We start from the raw sequence: 21,125 nt of genomic DNA on the forward strand, positions 1-21,125 counted from the left end.
GTCCAAAATATTACAACACATTATTCAGTACCATATACGGTGGAGTCAGTAGCCCAGTCTTCTCGCTAATACACACACTGGAGATTATTTGGGAACAAAACTGAGTAACGTATACACAACCCATGTCATGGGACAACTGAAAAGGAATATATGTGCACTCAGTTGTACTTATTCCGAAAAGTAAACTACTAAGCATCTAAAATAAATTCGTACACGTTATGCAAAACTTGAACTTGCTACGTTACGTACGTTCTTATACGGGGTATATAATTTGGTTTTCCAATACATACTTCAGCTAGCATGTATATCTAACGCCAACTGTCTCAAACTAACATTTACGAGCAAACGCGGAAGTAAAAGTAAAGGCCGAACCTCCATGCAGAGAGGGTGCGGTTTAATGGGCTGGCACTTCTGCTGCTCTCAGGAATAAATTGGTCAAGTTTAGCATTCCTTAGTGCAGGACCACTTCAGTATCTTGTGTACAACCTTTTGCTGTCTTTTTCAAAAATAAGGTGAGAAGTAACGTGCATTTCTGCCTAGTCAGAGTGTTTGAGATAGCAGGTTCTGCTGCTGCATCTAAATGCTGTACTAGTGCAAGCAGAAAAAAATGCAATGTGTGCAAGTATTGACATTTTTGTTTAAACAGAGTTTAGGGCAACAGTTGTATAGATATATATGAGTGTCCGATTTAGATCCATTATTTTAATCTGCTGTTGATGGGTATTTGTAATAAGAAACAACACATAGAACCTGTGTTATGCACAAGTGGACATTTTTTTATAATACGGACTGACTATTGAGTGAGTTTTTTGTTGTGAAAAAAGATCTAAGTTTATTTCACATGACTAGAGAGAAGGTAAGCATTTTCTAGATTGTAACAGTGTCTGCTAGTGTCCTTTAGTTTTATAATTACTTACTTTGTTGCTCGTTTCATGGCTAGTTGCCACTTTCCCCTTATTTGCAGTCTGGTGAGTAGTGCCTGAACCTGTTTGGTTACTTTCTGCTTTAACCCTGATCAGAGTATAGTTTAGTCTGTATGGCAGGTCATGCTAATACTAATCAACTGTCCAGATTTTTGCCTCATATTCTTGGTTTGTTCCTCATAAAAATTATGGTCTTCTAGATTTTTGTGGCAAATCAGGATTGAATTCACTGTGAAATGACAGGCATTTAAATGTAAGGCTCCATTTCCTTCAGAAAATGCATGGTAATATCCTTTTTATTCCAGCAACTTTCAGTTTGAGAGCAATGTTTAAAATCCGTCCCTTTTTTGGGACTTTGCCCCCCATTGTTTTTGCCTTTGTCCAGATTTTTTGTGCTAAGTGGTTGAGAGGTGTGGTCATACTTTATCCAGTGCTTTTGACCTGTAGTATGTTCCAATCAACATGGCTAGGTGTTTGCCTTACAAACACAAGGTGCAGGGTTTGAATCTCAAAGGAATAATTGGCTTGGCTTAAAATGGCTCTCAAAGGGCAGTTAGCTTCTAACTAAAAACCTTAAAAAGAATGGGAGGTGGGGGTGAGGCAAAAGGCAGCCAGGATGGGACATACAGTGGTACAATATTCATCATAGTTTTTGCACAACTGGGGCTTCTCTGGTTCAGTTCTGTGCTGGGTAGGGTTGCTACCTGTCTGGATTTTTTCCTGGCAATTAGGACATCAGGATCTCTATAAGCAAATATGGAAATCAGAGTGTCAGCCAAGAAGATCAGTTTAGATGAGTATTTACTAGGTTTATTGGTTCTGAGGGCTGACATATTTCTGAAGCTTATTCTCAAATTATTTACTGTTTCACTTGGATGTCCTATTTTCATTTAATTTATTTTGTGAGAATACTTTGTTTCAGCTGGTAATCTGGGTTACCTGAAATGTAAACATCAGCAGAGTGTTAGGCTGATTAGAAGAATCCTCTTCATGATGCATCTTAAAAGAAGAACACAAAAAAGTATTTGCCTTTTTTCCGAGAAAAGTGAAACAATGGATCTGTCCTCCAATTAAACTTTATCTGTGGTAAAATTATGTTTTGTCTTCAGTGTAAATAATAATATAGAACTAGTAAAACCTAGATTCAGGAAAACTGCACAGTACATGTTTCCTGCAATGTCCAAATATTATTTTCTCTTATTGTCCTCATTTCCTCACTATGGTTTTTACAACCACCATGGTTATTCTTTTTAATAGTGTCATTGTGTGCCAGTTGTCAAAATAAAATTACAGTTTATTTTTCAACATATGCAGCATGTTCAAGCATTTACTCGTTTCTTGTATTTAGCGTATTATTTAGTGTTTCTTTTAAACTGTTGCTTACATGATTATTGATTTTGTAGGAGAAGCAGTGCAGATTTACTTGACTTTGTAAGAGAAGCAGTGCAGATTTACTTATCGAAATGGGGAGTATAGTGAGCAGAGCAAAAGTGGTGCTTTTGTCAGATTTTTGCCTTTCCAAAGGTGAAAACTCTAGTGGCTCTTAAGTGCATGATGCCTGCAGTGGAATGGCACCATATTTATGATCATACCTCCCTGAAATGTGCATCTTTATGAAGAATGTCCCTCATTTCAAGTATTCAAAAGTCTGTATTTCATGCTGTCCTGCTGAAAGGATCTGTTTGCTCATATTGCCCAAGCTGTGGTGGAAAGAGGATTTTGATTTAATAGTTTCATCCAGCTGAAGACCCAGTGTTAGCTTCTGGTATAGACTACAACTGAGACCTCTGCCTGTGATCGGGGTTTACTCTGTTATTGTAACATATAGAAGCTGTTTAAATATTGTAACTTGGTATTAGCTACTGGTTTAGGGACAGCCGCGGTGGTGCAGCGGCTAACGTTGCTGCCTCACAGCAAGAGGCTCTCTGGTTCGATCCTTGGCTGGGTTGCCTTCTGTGCGCAGTCTGCATGTCCTCCTTTTGGTGGCATGGGTTTCATCCGGGTGCTCTGGCTTCCTTCCACATTCCAAAGACATGCAGTAGGTGGATTGGACACTCCAAATTGGCCTGAGTGCATGCGTGTGTTTGCCCAACCTGTGGAAGGCCCGGGCTGATAACTCGACACCGCAAAACTCCACTGCTAATCATAAGCCGACAGGTGATCTGCTGTGGCGACCCCTATCCGAGAAAAGCTGAAAGAAGAAGTATTAGCTACTGGTTTAGAAGGGAGATTGAGTGAGATATGTTTCCTGTGATTAAAAAAAAGAATCCACTTTGTGAGTTTTGTTGAATGCTTGGGTTATTTTGCTGGAGTAGGTCATGGAATGATCTTGGGTGAATATCTGGTATTTGAAGCCTGTAACTACCTGTTTTTAAGGACCATACATAAATACAGCCACTCTTTTGAATTTGCCTTTGTTGTTTGATGTGCATCTTCAAATACCTTGAATTAGAGCAGTGTAAAAGAAACAATAGGTTCATAGGTAAGTACTAGGCTATCTGCCCATGGGCATTTATAAGCCTAGCCACAGAGTGGCTTTTGCCTCCCCATTAGATTAGTAACATGGGCCTCTGTCAACAGGGCTCCTGAAGTGATCCCAGGGTAGAAGTTACGATTACCCATCCACTCATCAAGATTTCTCTTGAAGAGGGTCAGAGAGGAGCTCTGTCGAATATGGATTGGGATTCTATTCCAGAGTGAGGGGAGTCACTGGGACAGAAATCTATCCCTCCAGCATGTCCTGTTTATTGTTGTACATAGGTTCAAGTCGCTAGAACGAGCGGTTCTGAGGGATCTTGTTTTTTTGAGGTGAAGCATGTTGCATGATGCAAGTTCAGGGTTTGACATGGCCCTATAGGTCAGGCATACGTCACTTCTGAGCAGACTGTAAGCGACTGAGAAGAGCTGGAGCTTTTTTAGTCATGCTTCATAGGGTAATTGTTTAAGGCCCTTAATCCTCTTAGTGAGGTACTTCTGTGGTCTTTCTAGTTGTTGCAGGTGTGTAGTGAGGTACATCCCAAATGGGGCATTGTACTCAATTATGGGCCTAATGAGTGAGGAGCACAATCACCTCCTTGGATCTGTATGAGAAACCCTTTGTGATCAGGTGTGCCACATAAAGGATTTCCTGACCGTTTTGGCTGTGTGGTTATCAAAGGAGAGCATGCTATCTACTTGGGTACCCAGGTCCCTAATTACTTCTTCTGTACTTAGTGGATTCCCATTATGTGGTAGTTTGTAGGTACTTTGTTTTTCCCAAATGGGATTACTATGTATTTTTTGGCATTGAATTTGAGGCCGTGACTTTGACACCAGATGTTTGTCTCTGTGAGACCCTTTTGCAGGATGTCTGTGTCAGCTGGAGAGTCAGTTATTGCACCCAATTTACAGTCCTCTGCAAACTTGGTTAGCCACAGTCCCTCCGCCTTTGCCTGTACTTCGGAGAAATATATACTGAACAGGCGGGGTCCCAGGACTGAGCCCTGTGGGACTCCGCTTATAACTGGTTTAGAGTCGGGCATGGTGCCTGCCACTCTTACTGTGTGGTTTCTGTCTGAGAGCCAATTGGAAACCCATCTCGTGACATAGGGGTTGATATTTAAGCTGGTGATTTTGTCTATGATTCCCTGAGTGTGGGATGGTGTTGAACGCCTCAGCGAGGTCCAGATATGCTGTGTGGACCACCTTCCCTTCATCTATGGCCTTGGTGACTGTTTCGAAGAAGTCAACCAAGTTCAGGCGGCAAAATCTGCCTTTAACAAAGCCGAACTGGGTGTGGTCCAATGTCTGGAGGTTCCCATTGTCCCGGTTAATGAGCTCCATGGTAATGCGTTCCATGGCTTTGCAGACCAAGCTAGTCAAGCTTATAGGGCGATAGTTCCCAGGGTCAGTTCTGGCTCCACCTTTGTGGAGTGGTACAACTGTTGCTGTACGCCATTCTTTATGTACATAGCCTGTAGAGAGGCTGAGTTTGAATAGTGATTTGAGATGGGGGGGTGGTTAGTTCATTTTGAAGCTCGTGTAAGACACAACCTGGGATACCATCTTGTCCCATTGATGCTGTGTTTTTGACCTTTGCAAGGGCTGTCTTTACTTGTGTGTCTGAGATATCTGGAGCTCCACAATTTTCTGGGATGGGTGCTAGCCCCATTGGTGGAGAAGGGGGGGGTGAAGTTTGCACTGAACTTGTCAGCCAGGATGTTGGCAATGTCGGTTGGTTCAGTGTATTTATGGCCATTATGCACTAGCTCGGAGCATATCTGAGAGTTTGCCCCTAGACTCTTGACATAGGTAAAGAAGGCCTTGTGGTTATCCTTAGTCATTGGCTATTTTTCTTTCGAAGTTGGCCTTGGATGATTTAATGAGGGAGCGCGGTCTTCTTATTTTGGGATTTTGTTCTATCTTGCAGGAGTTTCCTCCTTCTGTTGTAAAGTTTATTTATGGCCGGGGTCTGCCAGACTGGCTTCCTCTGTTTTGAGGAGTTGGTCTTGGTTTTACTTGGGATGGCTCTGTCCATGCATTCTTGAAGGTGTTCATAGAATGCACTTGTAAAGGATTCTGCCGATGGGACATCATTTTCCATTTGTTTGGGAGCTTTGAAACTTCCCACCTCGGTCTTGAGGAGTGTGAAGTTGGCTTTAGAGAAGTTTTTTACCTTGATTTCCTTGACTAGGTGGGGGCAGGATGTGGATGTCCAGCGTGATTAGTTTTTGATCTGATCTTACCAATGAGGAGTTTACCTCAGGTGTGGAACATAGGTTCCCCATGTTGGTGATTACCAGGTCCAGTATGTTGTCACCTCTTGTGGGAGTGGTAACCAAGCTGTTCAAGGGAGTTTGAGTTTATAAACTCAAGGAAGCATTGGACTAGGACGTTTGAGCTTGAGTAGTTTTCCCAGTCAATGTTTGGATAGTTGAAGTCACCCAGTAGCATGGTGTTGGTAGAATGTTCATACTTTCTAATGTTCTCAGGAATGCTGCGTGAGGGTCCTGAGACAAGGTGGGAGATCTGTAGCAAGCTATAAATTGAACAGTCAATTCACCCGCTGTCAATTGTACTTGGATGGTCTCAGATTCCGCGTGCTGTGCTACTAACCTGGAGGTGTGGAATTTCTTGATGAATATGGGCACACCCCCTGCTATTGTGTTCCGGTCCCGGTTTTGGGACCTAAAGGTATGGTAGGAGTTATAGCCTGGTAGTGCTGGGGTGCTCTCTGGAGCCTTGAACCAGGTTTCTGTCACTGCACATACGTTTATTTCTTCCATACTAAGGAGAGCCTTGAGTGCATGCATTTTGAGGTTTAGACTTCTGGCATTGAGCAGCATTACGCTCAGTTTTTGTTTATTATTGTTGTTTATGGAGGCGGGTTTGCCTTTTGAGCCTTGCCTAAAAAAGGCAGTATTGGGGCGGCAAGAGTCTTGGCCAGTATTCGAAAGCCCAGGGGCGACAGGTGCAAGCCATCTCTGGCGAAGCAACGTGGCTTGTCAAGCATGTCGTCCCAGGCTGACAAGTACTGGATCCCCTTTGAATGACACCAGTAGTTTAACCAATTGTTGAAACTGATCATTTTTTTCTTCGTATGCTGGCATCATTTTGGGTGAGAGCAGGATGCTACTCGGAGTCAGAATCATACCAGCCTGGGCTACATGGTCGGAGAGCTCCTCCATGTCTCTTTTTCATGTAGTCCAGGCAGGAACGTCTCGCATTTACGCCAACATGTGCAATGACAGAGTCATATTTGTACTTGTTGTGGAGTGACCTGAGTGCATGTGTTATGTGGCGGATTCTGGCACCCGACAGACAGCTTAAGGTAACCTTCTCCTTGTTCAGTCTAGTGAGTGGGATGTCTGTGTGCCTGATGATAGAATCACCGATTACTAGTGTGTTATTTAGCCTTAGGGGCTGTTTTTGCTTGGCACACTGACGTTGTGACGTATGTGTTACTTGGTTTCTGATGTGGGGTGGGGGCTGCTTGGGTGTATGCTTAGGAGGTTTCTGTTGTTTAGGCAGGTTCTTATTTAAAGCCTCAGAGTATGTTTTTGTGTGTTTCTGAGAGTTGTTTTCTGGTGCAGCTATGGCTGGTCTATGTGAGTTTGGTAATGTGGTGCTAGTGTTGCCCTTCTCCTTGTGACTGGTTGATCCAGTCATGGGTTGAGAGAGCTTAGCCTCCAGTTTGGCTGTGTAGCTGCATCTCTCACATATGTTTGTGTTGGTTGGGAGGAGGAGGGGGTTGTCTGTGTACATGAGGCAATTGTAACATTGCCTCAGGATGCCCAGATTCACCAGCTGGACTGGAGAGCACACCTGAAGCTATCCCTTGAACATGCCTGAATAGATGGTTGGTACTGTATTGCTGATTGGATGAGTAAAGAGGTTTATACTTCCTGAGTATAGGGCTGAAGTGCAAGCTGCAAGCTAGTGCTAGTTTTAGTGAGTTTTAGTAAGTGCCGGTCTTAAATTGCCTTATTTCTAGTGCTGGATTGACGTGTTTCAAGGGAAAAACTGAAGTGCAGACTTCGTAGAGCCTGGAATAGTTTAACCATAGCTAAACAGCGCTGTGTGCTGCGCAAACCCGTGCCAAGTGTTTTTATACCAGGGAGATCAATAAGGATAGAAATTAGCACAAAATAGCCAATGAGCTACAAGTTGCTTGGCTGGGACCACTCCTACAGGGACAGATAGGCTGCTCAGAGTAAGCCACCTAATTATCCAAGTATGATATGGGCAACACAGGAACCTTTACCACAGTTCTGGATTCAGCAAAGCCTGAAAACTGGACTAGACTAGTTCAGAAAGGTGGGAAAACAAGGAATTTTTTGTGTTTCATACTGAATTTGGACACTTGTAAACACCCAAGGTGATATGTAAAGACAGTTCAGATATAAAGTACAAAAAATACTGTGCTGTTCTAGGGCATAGTTCCTTCTCGAGTAGGAAGTAAAATGGTAAGTAGATCTATATAACAGTAAGGCACTCAAGAGTTGACTTTGCTTTTATATGGTCATCTGCAGAATAATGCTTTCAAGTAAGTGACGGATACACATACATAGACATAAATGCATTTCCATACTAGCCTTAACTTTAGGGCAGAAAAGGACCTACTAGTATTCTTACATTTTGCAAAATGTCTTGGTGTATGAGATCAGTAGTGAAAATAGCTTTAGAATGAATAGCTAAGAAAATGCCTAAAGATAAATGGGATTCTGTTGCAGGGGCAAATGAGAGAGAGAGAGAGAGAGAGAGAGAGAGAGAGAGATGATAGAACCTTGGTTGCTGTGATAGAATCTTTTCTACTGAGTTTTAATAAAAATTCTCTTTGTTGATGGAAAACTTTTGATGTAGGTGTATGCTTGATATAGTTTGTTTTAATTAAGTTATACAAGCCTGATCAAGTTCTTATGTATTGTGTAGGAGTAGGATGTTGTTTTAATATGAGTCCAATAGTTGTATAACTTTTAATGCTTAACATTTAGTTTAAAAAAGCCAGTTTGATCTGACTATATTAATTAAATGAGGAAGCAGTTTTTATTGGGTAAATTAGGTATAAATGTCATGTATATTCGACAGTAATTTTTTGAAATAAGTTTCCTTTAGGCTTAGGATATCCAGTCTGGTTTGTCCTTAGAGTTTCAGAGAAGGGCAGTTAACCATCCGTAATGTAGAGAGAGAGTTATTGTGCAAGACATTTAACTGACTACAACACCTGTGAAAGATATTAACTGTCACAATTACCCTTTTGCATAAGCAAGATTTTCCAGGCTGCAATATTCTCAGAATAATACCGCACATACTCTCAGGCATTACAATACTGCTTATTTTTAACTATACTTGCAACACGTTTCGTAATGATTAATGGAATACTTTCTTGTAAAGGTAAATATGTCCCTGCAAACCTGGCTGTGGGAATCATTGCCTCTATTTCACCCAAATATCTGCATTCAAACATTCGGCCATTTGATTTTATGTCCCCCCTCCACCAACTTTCCAAGAATTGTGCATTTTAAGCTGCTCTGATCAATAAGAGATCACTCTGGCCTGCAAACACTTTCAACGAGAAGTACAGACGACATTATAATGTTGTTGACTTTAAAACTGTGGCATTATTTTGTCGATCAGGACCGATTTCATTATTGCTACCTTAGCTGCTGGAGAGAGGAAGAGGTAAAATTCCTTGGACCAGAACAGTAATGTATTAACTCTGGCTTTAGTAGAATGAATGTGATACTGGAAGTTAAAGAAGCTTTTAGCCAAATTACAGGTTAGCTGTAGTATGGGACTGTTTTCACTAGTTGGTTTTGATCATAAGAGATGGTTCAGGAGTTGTAGAATTTGGAGACATTGAGGAGTTCAAAAGAATATTGTGTTGTGTTATGTTTAGTATTCCATTTTGTCTGGTTTTCCACTTGGCGATGTCAGGTGAATTTCATATGATGGGAGGCACGGGGCCAGATCTGTACATCACTGTCATCTATGTACAAGTAGAGCAGGGAGAAGATGGTGTCCCAACTGAGGTTGTTGGAAAAAAACTTAGGAGAATAAGAGGAAGTATTGAGCCTTGTGTGTAAGCCTTTTTCAGATGCCAGCTACAGGAGAGGATGTGAGTTGAATTTGTGCCTTGGAAGTGTATGCAAAACTGGAAATATTTAAACATAGGGTTGTATCAATGCTGATGATGGTTAGGGAGTGTAGTAGGACAGAGTGAGCGCTAATGCTGGTAATGGTTAGGGATGTAGGAGGAGGAAAGGCAAAGCAATGCGCTAAACGGTTAGGGGGGGATAAGAGTGAGAAAAAGCAAGCAAACGTGCACTGGTAATGGTGCTGCAAATGACAAGAGTCTTATTATATATATAATATCAGTAGTACTTTGTGTTTAAAAAGTTAAGCCTAATTATGGTTTTTATGGTTTAGGGGTAGCAGAGGAGCAGGAGTGTAGTAGGAGTGTGAGTGTGCTAATGCTAATTAATAGTTAGAGGAGGCAGGAGAGGGCATGCTGATAATGGTTAGGTGTGTGTATTAGGGAGAGAGAAGTGCATGCTGATTAATGGTTAGCAATGCATAGTGGTAGCGGGTAGAGAGATGGTTGCAGATAATGGTTAGGACAGAGTGAGTGCTAATGCTGGTAATGGTTAGGGGATGCTGTAGGAGTGAAAGCGAGTGCTAATGCTGCTAACGGTTAGGGGATGCAATAAGAGTGAAAGCGAGCGCTCGTACTGGTAATGGTGCTGCAAATGACAAGAGTCTTATTGAACATATATCAGTAGTACTTGTGTTTAAAACTTAAAGCTGTTTAGTTATGATAATGGTTTAGGGTTAGGAGAGAGCAACTGGTCAGGAGTGTAGTAGGAGAGTGTGTGTGCTAATGCTTCTAATAGTTAGGGAGTATAGTAGGAGAGGGCATGCTGATAATGGTTAGGGTGTATATTAGGAGAGAGTAGGTGCTAATGCTGATTAATGGTTAGCAACCATAGTAGAAGGGAGTCGGTCGTAATGCAGATAATGGTTATGGGGTGTCGTAGGAGAGACCATTCTGATAATGATTAGGGAATGTTGTAGGACAGAGTGAGCGCTAATGCTGGTAATGGTTGGGGATGCTGTAGGAGTGAAAGCGAGTGCTAATGCTGCTAACGGTTAGGGGATGCAATAGGAGGGAAAGCAAGCGTTCGTACTGGTAATGGTGCTGCAAATGACAAGAGTCTTATTGGACATATATCAGTAGTACTTGTGTTTAAAACTTAAAGCTGTTCAGTCATGATAATGGTTTAGGAGAGAGCAACTGGTTAGGAGTGTAGTAGGAGAGTGTGTGTGCTAATGCTTCTAATAGTTAGGGAGTATAGTAGGAGAGGGCATGCTGATAATGGTTAGGGTGTGTATTAGGAGAGAGTATGTGCTAATGCTGATTAATGGTTAGCAACCATAATAGAAGGGAGTCAGTCGTAATGCTGATAATGGTTATGGGGTGTAGTAGGAGAGACCATTCTGATAATGATTAGGGAGTGTAGTAGGAGAGAGTGTGCTAATGCTCATAATGGTTAGGGAGTGCCCTAGGAGAGAGTCTGTGCTAATGTTGATAATGGTTAGGGGCTGCAGTAGGAGAAAGCGAGCACTAATGCTGATAATGTTTAGGGAGTGTAGTAGGATAGAGCAGTTAGCAGTTTGACTTTTGTTTGGTTTTTAGAGATTGTGCCAGTTAGTAGTTCTTTTATTTCTGCTAATAAGAATGTCTATTATAGTAAGTAAGGCAGATATTTTACTTCCAGATCGAAAGCCATGCTGTTGGTAACTTAAGCATTTTGTCAGCTTTTATGTGGGTGGCTAATTTTGTTGTAGATTTCTTTAAAGATGTTTCCTAGGGTTGATAGAACTGACAGATCTAAAGTTATTGGCACAGGTAGGAGTTTTTGTTTTGTCTGACACTCCTTTTCAAAATTTGGGAACATTGTAGTTTTGGTGAGACAAAGTTTTTTAAGTGTTGTTAAATTAGGAAGAATGTGATCTTATGGTAATTTTAATGAACCAGGAGTTGAGGTTGTCTATTTGTGGTGGATCTTCTTTGGGGATATTGTCAGTCATATTTTCAATTTCTTTGGCTTTGAAATAAGCAAAATAGAATTAAGATGTGTTTGAGATAAGGTCATAATATGGAATTGAGGTAGAGGAAGGAGTAAAGCACTTCGGTGAGAGAGATGTGATTTTCATTAGGGTGTGAGTTGTCCTGAAGATGTTTTTAATGAGCCTCAGTGGAGTTGTCTTACTGGGCGAGTCTGGTCTGTTGTCTTTACTAGGTTCCAAAATTTGATTTGATGGTGGTTTAAGGCATTCTAAGAGCTTGTAAATAGTTAGATTTGTGACTATTGATGATTCTCTTAGATAAGCTGTATAGCAGGATGTTTTTTGTTTTCTTTGTGGGACTTTTTTAGGCCTTTCAAGCAGAATCTCTTAAGTTTATAGTTATTGGAGTTCCTTTGTTAAATTTTTAGTCTAAAGAACAAGGGGAAGCACACAGATTGAAATGGAATGAGAAGTCTGGACATTTAAATGAAATAATGTTTTTTAGATCGTTGCGGTTTAAAACGTTTTCCCAGTATATTTGGGAAAAGTTTTATTACAGTTTCTTGGTCTGCTGTTGAGTCTGCAAGTAGAGTGTGCAAGTTGTGTGCTTGTTATATAATGAGGGATACTGTATTTAAAGGAGAGAGGACTGTGGTAATTTTATTGATGGTGGTAGGATGTTGACGTTATGGCTTAGAGGAGTCATTAGTGATAACAAAGACTTGGAAAGTGTATTTCTGGTGTCTTAAGTTTTGCCTGGTAAAGTCTCAAATAAATGGGGATATGGTGAGGTGTTTTGTCTGTGATGTCAAAGTTCTTGGGATTAAGGAGCTTAAAGTCACCCAAGATGAGTAGGTTTCACACCTCTCGACCTGGAAATATCAAAAATCTGGGCAAGGCCCATGAAAAATAGGTACAAATCTGTATGCTGATTAACATCTAATTTGCATACATAATTACATAACCCCACTCACTCCAGTGGAGTTGAGGGATACCAACTTTCGAACACAAACTGAAGAACAGACGACCAAAATATGGCAAAAAGAGTCCTCCTGCAGCCATTCCAACATCCCATTACCTGGCTATTTCGCCCCATTTACCATAAGCACTAATGTGTGCATGCATACTGCTTTACTTCTACAATGATTATTTGGATTTTATTTTTACGTTTTGCAGCACATCAATGCACAGACACTAACAGACATCTGATAAACAAAGCAATACTGTCTCACGATGAAAACCGACTTGGCATTAATACTTTTCTGCCCTTGAAACTTGCACTCATCCATTCATCGAAACAGCATTAAAACCTGTACCACATCCAAAGAAAATGCATCTGGCCAGTGGTGGATAAAGATTACCTTTGGGCTGTTTTCAAATCATTGGCTCCTTGCACACAAAACAAGAAACATACATGATGCGTTCTTTTCTTTGATTCACCTTCCTGACTTTATTAAGTTATAGTCCTTGTATAATACAGCACACTTGCTCGACAGAGCACATTTTAAATTTATTGTTTGAATGAACATTTTTACAGTAGGCTGTACTGTAGGTAATGAAAGAAAATGCATGAACCAATAATTATAAAACTGCCCAATTCAGAACATTACCATCATAAAAGACATTTCTAATTTATTTTGCTCCTTCTGGAAAACAGATAAAAACTTTCAGCTATTAAAAACAGGAAAAGCATATTGGAATGAAAACCCAAATGTAATCTCTAGACCAAGGTATTTCTAGCAGTGCTTTCTCAATTAATGAATGCATGAAGCAGCCAGGCTACAATTGCTTTCATAGCGCCTTTCTTGCCTGACTCTGTTCTTTAAATGACTTTGTGTATATTTATGCAAACCCTACCAGCTTCTGTGACAGTTAATTAGCAGCATTTCTCCTCAAAGGATATATGTTTCTCATCCCTTATTATTATCATTTTACACATTACATTCTTTTCTGTGAGAAAGTTTATACTGGCACAACATTTCAAACTAGCTAAATATGGTCATACCACATGAATATACAGACTCATAAGTGTGTGCACTCACCCGCACCGCACATGCACAACTGTAGTGTTTAGGCATTGTACCTGTAACCTGGCAATAAGTGAATACCCCCCCCCCCACACACACACACACACTTTGTTTCCTTACCTAATGCCTTGCCTTGCTTCATCCCGTTCTCTCAGCCTGCAACCCAAAGTCCGTTTACATCGGCACCGACTCGGCAGAAATGTGCAAAAATAAAGTAACGCCAGTCGCCAGCCCATTCTCAGCATAGCAGTTTAAAAAAGTAAAGTAAAGCCTTAGCCAGCCCATTCTCGGCAGCATTAGTACTGTTGCTGTTTAATTCCCATTTCCCGTCCGCTCACAGCCAGCCAGAAATAATGACTTGAGCTCAATTCCGACTGGCTGGTAACACTAACGGAGCTGACGTCATCGTGCACGCGATGACATCAGCTCTGACAGCATGAAAATTCAAAACCTAAAAAAAAAGCAAAACAATCGGAAATGAAGGGGTGTCACTCGGGAATCATGGCACCCCTTCATTTTGACCCCAGCACTCGGTAAAATCGGAGTAATTCGGGATGGTTGGGAGGTCTGGTAGGTTTCTATATGGAGTTTTACTTTCAAGTTGTGTCATGGATCATTGTAAGGTATGCAACTACTGTAGTTACTATTGTTGAAGGGGATTAAATCAGGCCGAGGTTATTACGTGAGGAGTCGTGGTTGTGGAATTTTAGCTGTATGCTTTCGTAAATGAGGAATAAGGTTGCACCACCATATCTGTTCCATGGTTTTGCACTGAAACTGCAGTTTAAGTTTGGAAAATGGAACTCAAGGTTGGGAGTGTCATGTTTAAGCCACTTATCACAATGGCTGTTTCAGTTTGTCACTAAAAGGGTCCCAAAGTGCAAAGGTTTTTGCACTGCAGTAAAAATGAATAATAGAACTCGAAACAGAAAAGAAAAATCAAGACTGACCATGTATGATGCCTGAAAAAACATTCTCTGTATCACAAAGGAGCATGCCTGGTTCACTGATCAAAATAAAATTCTTTGTTGTGTCAAAATGGGTCTCAAGAAGTTGACATCTTGAGTTGTATTTCTTAAAGTCCATAGTAAGAGCACATGTTGAGGATTATAATTGTCTGTGATCATGACCAGCATGTTATGTGTTCGAGACGTGATAAAATTCACCTTGAGAGCAAAGTTTGAGATGTGAATCTTGGCATCCATGTTGAGAACCCAACTGCTTATGACAGGAGACGTGATCATAATTCTTTACAGAGCATGGAGCTGCATCTGCTTTTCATACTACCATTTACACAAAAGGTATAGAAAAGCAAAGTGGTTTACCAGCTTTCAGTCTTTTGAATACACAAACTCTTTGGCACTTAATGGTAGGCAGAAAGGAAGTATCTGTCTGAAGAATGAAGAGCTTTAAAAGCTGTTAAACACTTTATGACAATGTTTTTGTTTAAGTGCAACATAATGAAATTTTGACAGCATTTAAAGTCAAGTTTTACCTTCTGCTGTTCTTTTGTCAGCTATTAAGTCCCTAGAGTGAGACCTGATTATTGCAGTGCTTAGAACATTTGTGAAGTGCCCCTAACTGTTACAGTTGGGTCTTTCTCTAGGGAAGCTCTTAATGTGCTTATCTTTTTCCCAGCATTGGAGGATAATCACAGGGCTCTATGCACTGCAAACTGGTTATGAGTAGTAAAACAATTCTATTTTGCAAACTTTTTACCCTTAGTTTGTGGCTATGTAATCACCAAACAAACACATTTATTCTTGATGGTACTTTACTAGCTTGCCTTGGGCATACCCAATTTTCAGGTATATTAAGTAAAGACTTCATAAATGTCTGGATATCTGAGATAGAGTAAGATAAATTCATTAGAGCAACATTGATGGCATATTATATAAAATTCTGTCCTTCCAGATTACTTTTTCTTAATGAGAAAGACGATTTCCTAGCAGAGCACTTTGAGAAACTACTAAAACTGTGTAAGAGTAGAGATGTTATTTCAATTTAACCCTTTCTGTACTGCACAAAGTAGTCAGTCAAGAAAGCAGTAATTTCGTTGCAGCAAAGAATAGTTAAAGGAGTCAACATTATTGGTTATTTTAAGGAATAAATCACTTTTGCATTCAACTTTGTTTATTTTTGAAATGAAAGATTGGTGCTTCTTATGAATGCTGTATCCATAAAATGTCATGGATGAAGGCATTTGCAGCTGATAATCCTAACTACTTAACATGAGCAGAAAAATTACTTTCATGCAATGTTTTCCAGTACTTGAAACGTGGGCTGTGGAAAGGAATGGTATTGGTCCTTAAAGCTACACTCAGTAGTTACATGTGTGATGAGGGATAAGGTACTGAGATAATGACTTTTCTGAGGCCCATTATAAGAGTTGAAAGTTTGTATTTTATTTTAACGAATTTCATCGTCGCTCATTTAATGACATGAGTCCACAACTTGCACTAATTGAGGTACATTTCCATCTGTTATATGGCATGGGGTTGGGGCGTGGAGTTAACGAGCAGGGAGTTGTACCGTGTATGTTGTGATAAGAACTTTGGGGTAGAAGCGAGTGTGTTGGCCGTGTATTATGGCAGATTTCAAGTGCTATGTGAAACTTTTTTAACTGTTTCAGTTTGCCATTGAGGATCAGTGTAATGGAATGTATAAGAAAATAAATCTATTAATCTAGACCTCTAGCAGTGAAGATCAGCTTGACAGAAAGTTTGAGCAGTAAATAAAACCTACATAGCAGCATGGACTAAAAGTACTAGGACTTTTTTATTTTATCTCTACAAATACTAAAGTTTCCCGAGAACAGGCACAAACTTACAACAACAGGGTTAAATAAGTTAAAAGTAGTGTCATGACATTAAAAGTGCCAGTTAGAGCTTAGGTTAAAAGAATAGATGAAATACTGAAAACTATTTAAATGTGTAAAACTATGTGACTGTATTAAAATATTTTACAACATATCAGGGCATTGTGGAACATTACTTATAAAATGTTTTTTTTCCTGGGATTACAACTCATCCATCACTGGGTAATGAAACAGTAACTCCTCCCTCACTGAGTGGGTAAGTTGCTCTTTCTTGCCATTTCCTTCCTGGCTGTTCTAGTATTTGAGATACTAGTCAATCTTGGGCTACCTGGGTCATGGTAAGGGTTCCATCTCTCTATTCCATGGAGCTGGCCTTTGCATAATTCCTCTTTGTGTAACATATGTATTTTAAACATATTGATCTCTATTCATAACCACTATTCCACTAGTTTGTCTGCCTTAATAAATTGCAGGTTAGTCTAACTTTATTGCATTAAGCTACCTTTTATTTTATGTAATCTTAGCAAAACCGCCATAGCTGAAGTATGTTAACAATTGCATAATTGCACTCCATATGCCTTAATGAAGGTGTTGGGAATTCCCTAATGGAGGATTGAAGGTGTTTGTATGCTGAAAGTTAGTCGGAGTCTGCCTGTCCATACCAGTATTATTCAGTGTAATTGTAGATTTAGTTTCCAGCTGGTTCCAAGATGGTGGTCGGCTAGTTAGCACCCTACCCACGAGCTCCTACCGTTAACTTTTATTTTTTATAGCCTTAAGTGTTTCTAAACGGATGTAATTGTTACTCGGTGATACAAGAGACTAATATAATTTATCTGAAGTTAATTGGTGGTCTGTTTTCTGGCAAAAACTGTATTTTTTTCCTGTTTATCCTGTTTCTGGGATAAGGAGTACAAGTATTCAGGAGGCCTGTGTGAGAAACTTTGTGCCTGACAGGATTCGCGCTTCTGGTAGTTGGCGCTCCATACTGCTGTATTGTTCATCGGAATCCAGTCATGTCAGAAAGTGCGGAGAATATGGATGCCCAGAATACCAAGGCAAAAATCTCCTCAATCCTTTCTCCTGAGAAAGACAACACATGTAAAAGGCAGAGAACTTCAAAAACTGCTCTGGATAGTAGTTCCTCAGGTAATAAAACAAACGCCAAAACAAAAACTGAACCAAATCTTCATATCGAAGATTTGAAAGTTGCGCTTCAACCAATTCAGGATGCTATCCAGGGTATTTCTGAACAAATGTCTGGTCTTACTAAATCTATTAACCAGTTAGTACAGAGAGTGGACACATTAGAGCAAAAAACACAAAATAATGACTTTAAAATTAGTCAAGTGTCTGATATTACAAAAAACAATTCTGTGCTTATTGAGGCTTTACAAACTAAACTAACAGATCTGGAAGCGAGAAGCCGATGTAATAATATCATTATAAGGGGGCTACCTGAAACATATGACAACCAAAACCTTATTTCAATCTGTGGACAGATTTTCAGTGCACTTTTGGGTCCGAGTATTACTGCTGATAAAATAATAATTGAGAGGGCGCATAGAGCAATTAGACGCAGACAGGATTCACAAACCCCTCGCATCATTTATACAAAACTGTTGAACTTTCAGGATGCTCAAAACATTTTACAGTCAGCAAGGAAGCAAAAAACATTTGTTATGGAACAGTCATAAAATTACTTTTACTCAAGACTTGCCACATCAAATAAAATTGAGTAGGCAGAGGCTAGCTCCCTTCTGTGCTGATTTAATTAAAAGAAATATAAGGTTTCAGATGAGATACCAGAGTGTTCTTTTATTTACATATAAAGAGGTTAAGTACTCAGCGAGTGTTCCGTCGGAAGCTAAAGAAGCTTTTATTAAAGCCTTTAACTCTTATCCAGTGTTATAAAAATGTTTTTGGGTATCTGTCAGTTTGCCTTACACTATCGTTGTGAAGAAATGCTGTTCTCCTACAAGTGCTGAAATGTGCAAAGGTTTTATGCGAGCAATCTTTTGTTCAGCATGTGTGGTTGTTCAAATACTATTTTTTTGTGACTGTCGAGGCTTATTTCTGTCAAATATACTAACAAAGTAAGTAAGCCTTGCTGTTGGCTTAACATTGGTTCTGTTATGGCGTGAGTTCTTAGTTAAAGACCTTATCTGAACTATTAAGCGGGAAAATCGGGTAGGAGATAGAAGAATGGATGATTCTTCAGATGCCAGTAAGCGTCAAGATGTTCCGGAATTTGAGACTGTGCAGGTGTCTTGATTAGTTCGGAAGAATATTCTCCTGATACATTTCCTCTTTGTGGATTTCTGTGAGTATTATGGCTCTCATCTAACTGTAAGAAGCGGAACCTTTGCTTGTGATACTGTTGCTGAGATGCTGATGTGCTTCACTTCAAGAGATGTCCTACAGTGACTGTTCATTGTTCGGGACTTCATTCTAGAGACATTTAAGAAACAGTGATATAATTTAATATATATTTAATGTATTACTTGTTAATGTATGCCTTATTGCATGATGTATTGGACGGGTTTGCATGAACCATTTAGGTTATATATAGATTCTAGTTAGATAAGTTATTTTTACTTTTTCTTTTATTTATGGCTATTCTCATTGTTCGGGATATGATCTCGTGGGGGTGGTATGTATGGGTTCTAACATAGCTGGGTCTTGGAAACATACTGTGCTGTATATATGTACATATTGTTGGAGTTTTAGTTTGTTATTTGTTATTTAATTCTTTGTTATAACAAGAAATATTATGCTAACATTTTATTAGCTTTACAGTTGTATTATATATTATCTCCTTCCATTAACATTGAGGGGTGGGTAGGCACTGGGGTGGTATGGAAGGATTCTTATTGCTGTCGTATTTTGTTTCTTTCTTTGTCCTTTTTCTATTCTTATTATCATCATTTTATGATTATAGATAAAGGACAGTATGGAAAATATAGGAGAAGATTAAAAATAAAAGTCAGTTATGTATTTACGTATACAAGTGAGCGCTTTTGGTTTTTACACAGTCACCGTATTTACTTTCTTAGGTTTTTCCTTTCTTTTACAATAAATATATACTAGACCCAACTAAGCTTATTGTATTATGACTTTACATATAGATTCGTGGAATGTTAGAGGGTTGCAAAATAGGTCTAAAAGGGCGCTTATTTGTCACCTGATTCTCAAATCATATGCGAATATATGTTTCCTTCAAGAAACACACCTGTATGATAGCGATTGGGCAGGAGTGAGAGAGAAGAAATGGGTGAAACTTATTATTTCCTCAGGTAATAGTTCTAATGTTAGAGATGTAGCGATAATTATCAAAAAATCTTTTCAGGGTACCATACTTAATATAAGATCTGATGTAAATGGCAGATGGTGTTTTTTCACATCTCAATTTCCAAATATTAATAAACCTATTATATTTTTTAATCTATATGACCCATGTTCCCAGCAATATATCTTTATTACAGAAATTCATAATATTTTAGCAACCTTTAAAGATCATTATATTATAGCCGGGGGTGATTGGAATGCTGTTATTGACCCTATTGTTGATCGTTCTAATAAGTCTTCCTATTATTGGTACAATACTCAATCCTCCTCTGCCTTGGAAGATTTGATGTTTGATCTTAGTCTTACTGACCCTGTTTCTTTAAAAGACCAAATAACGAAAGAGGAGTTATACACTTATTATTCAAAATGCTCCAAATCTTGGTCAAGATTGGACTTCTTTTTAATCTCAGAATTTTTCACTTACTTTGATATTGCTCTATTCTTGGATCCGAGATCCGTATCTGATCACTCTAAGATTTCGATAAACATTAACCCTAGTCATAAAAAAAATTTCCCCTCTAAACATAATAATTGGACACTTAATAATAATTTACTTCGTAATAAAGACATTATCCAGGAAATTACTGAAATACTATCTAATCTTACCCTTAATCTGGATAGTTCTGATATACCTTTGGATATACAATGGGCAGCTTGTAAAGCGTATATGAGAGGTATTTTAATTAATAAAGCCTCTTTTCTTAAAAGGAAATATAAAGATAAAGAAACTGAACTTACGAATAAACTTCTTGTACTAGAAAAACAACAAAAAATAATTGTAGATCCCAAGAGAGATGATTTAATAAATGACTTACAATCCCAATTACTTCAATTACATAAACAGAACCTAACCATTTTTGAACAAAGGATGATTGCTGCCTACTCTGAATGGGCACAAACTCCATCTAAATTTCTTGCAAAATTAATTAGAAACAATCAAGAACCTCCTAAAATATCTCGGTTACACTTTGATAATAAGATGTATAACTCTGATCAAGAAATAATACAACTTTTTTCTAACCTTTTTTCTGACATATATTCTAATGGAAATACGAGCAGTTCTACGCATACAAATATGATTGAGTTTCTTAACTCTATTAAATTCCCCTCCATAAGTAAAAATCAAAAAGAATTGCTCTCAGCCCCTATAAGTCTACAAGAAATTCAAGAGGTTATCTCGAATCTCAAGATTGGAAAATCACCTGGCCCTGATGGGTTTACAGCCAAATTCTTTAAAACTTATAAATTATTGGTTTCTTCTATATTATTAAAAGTATATAATTATGTAATAAAACATGGTATCTCAGACCTACATTGGAATACTTCGAAAACAATTTTAATCTTAAAAATCAAAAGGACAAATCAGATCCACAATTATCGTCCCATTTCTTTAATTAACATTGACATAAAGATTTTAGCCTCTCTTTTAGCTAATAGACTTAGAAAAATTCTTCCTTCTAT

At 39.0% G+C, this 21,125-nt stretch overlaps 1 protein-coding gene across 1 annotated transcript in view; it reads left to right on the forward strand.

The window, feature by feature from the left end:
• Positions 1–364: 364 nt before the first annotated feature.
• Positions 365–21,125, forward strand: part of LOC122797673 (leukocyte elastase inhibitor-like) — a 138,548-nt gene continuing 117,787 nt past the window's right edge. The window contains exon 1 of the mRNA XM_044066212.1: positions 365–512. The gene's annotated coding sequence lies outside the window, so the exon portion shown is untranslated. The remainder of the gene's footprint in view (positions 513–21,125) is intronic.

Source organism: Protopterus annectens, chromosome 3.part1, assembly GCF_019279795.1.
Source record: "Protopterus annectens isolate FY-2018-M chromosome 3.part1, PAN1.0, whole genome shotgun sequence".
In the NCBI taxonomy this organism is placed as follows: Eukaryota; Metazoa; Chordata; order Ceratodontiformes; family Protopteridae; genus Protopterus; species Protopterus annectens.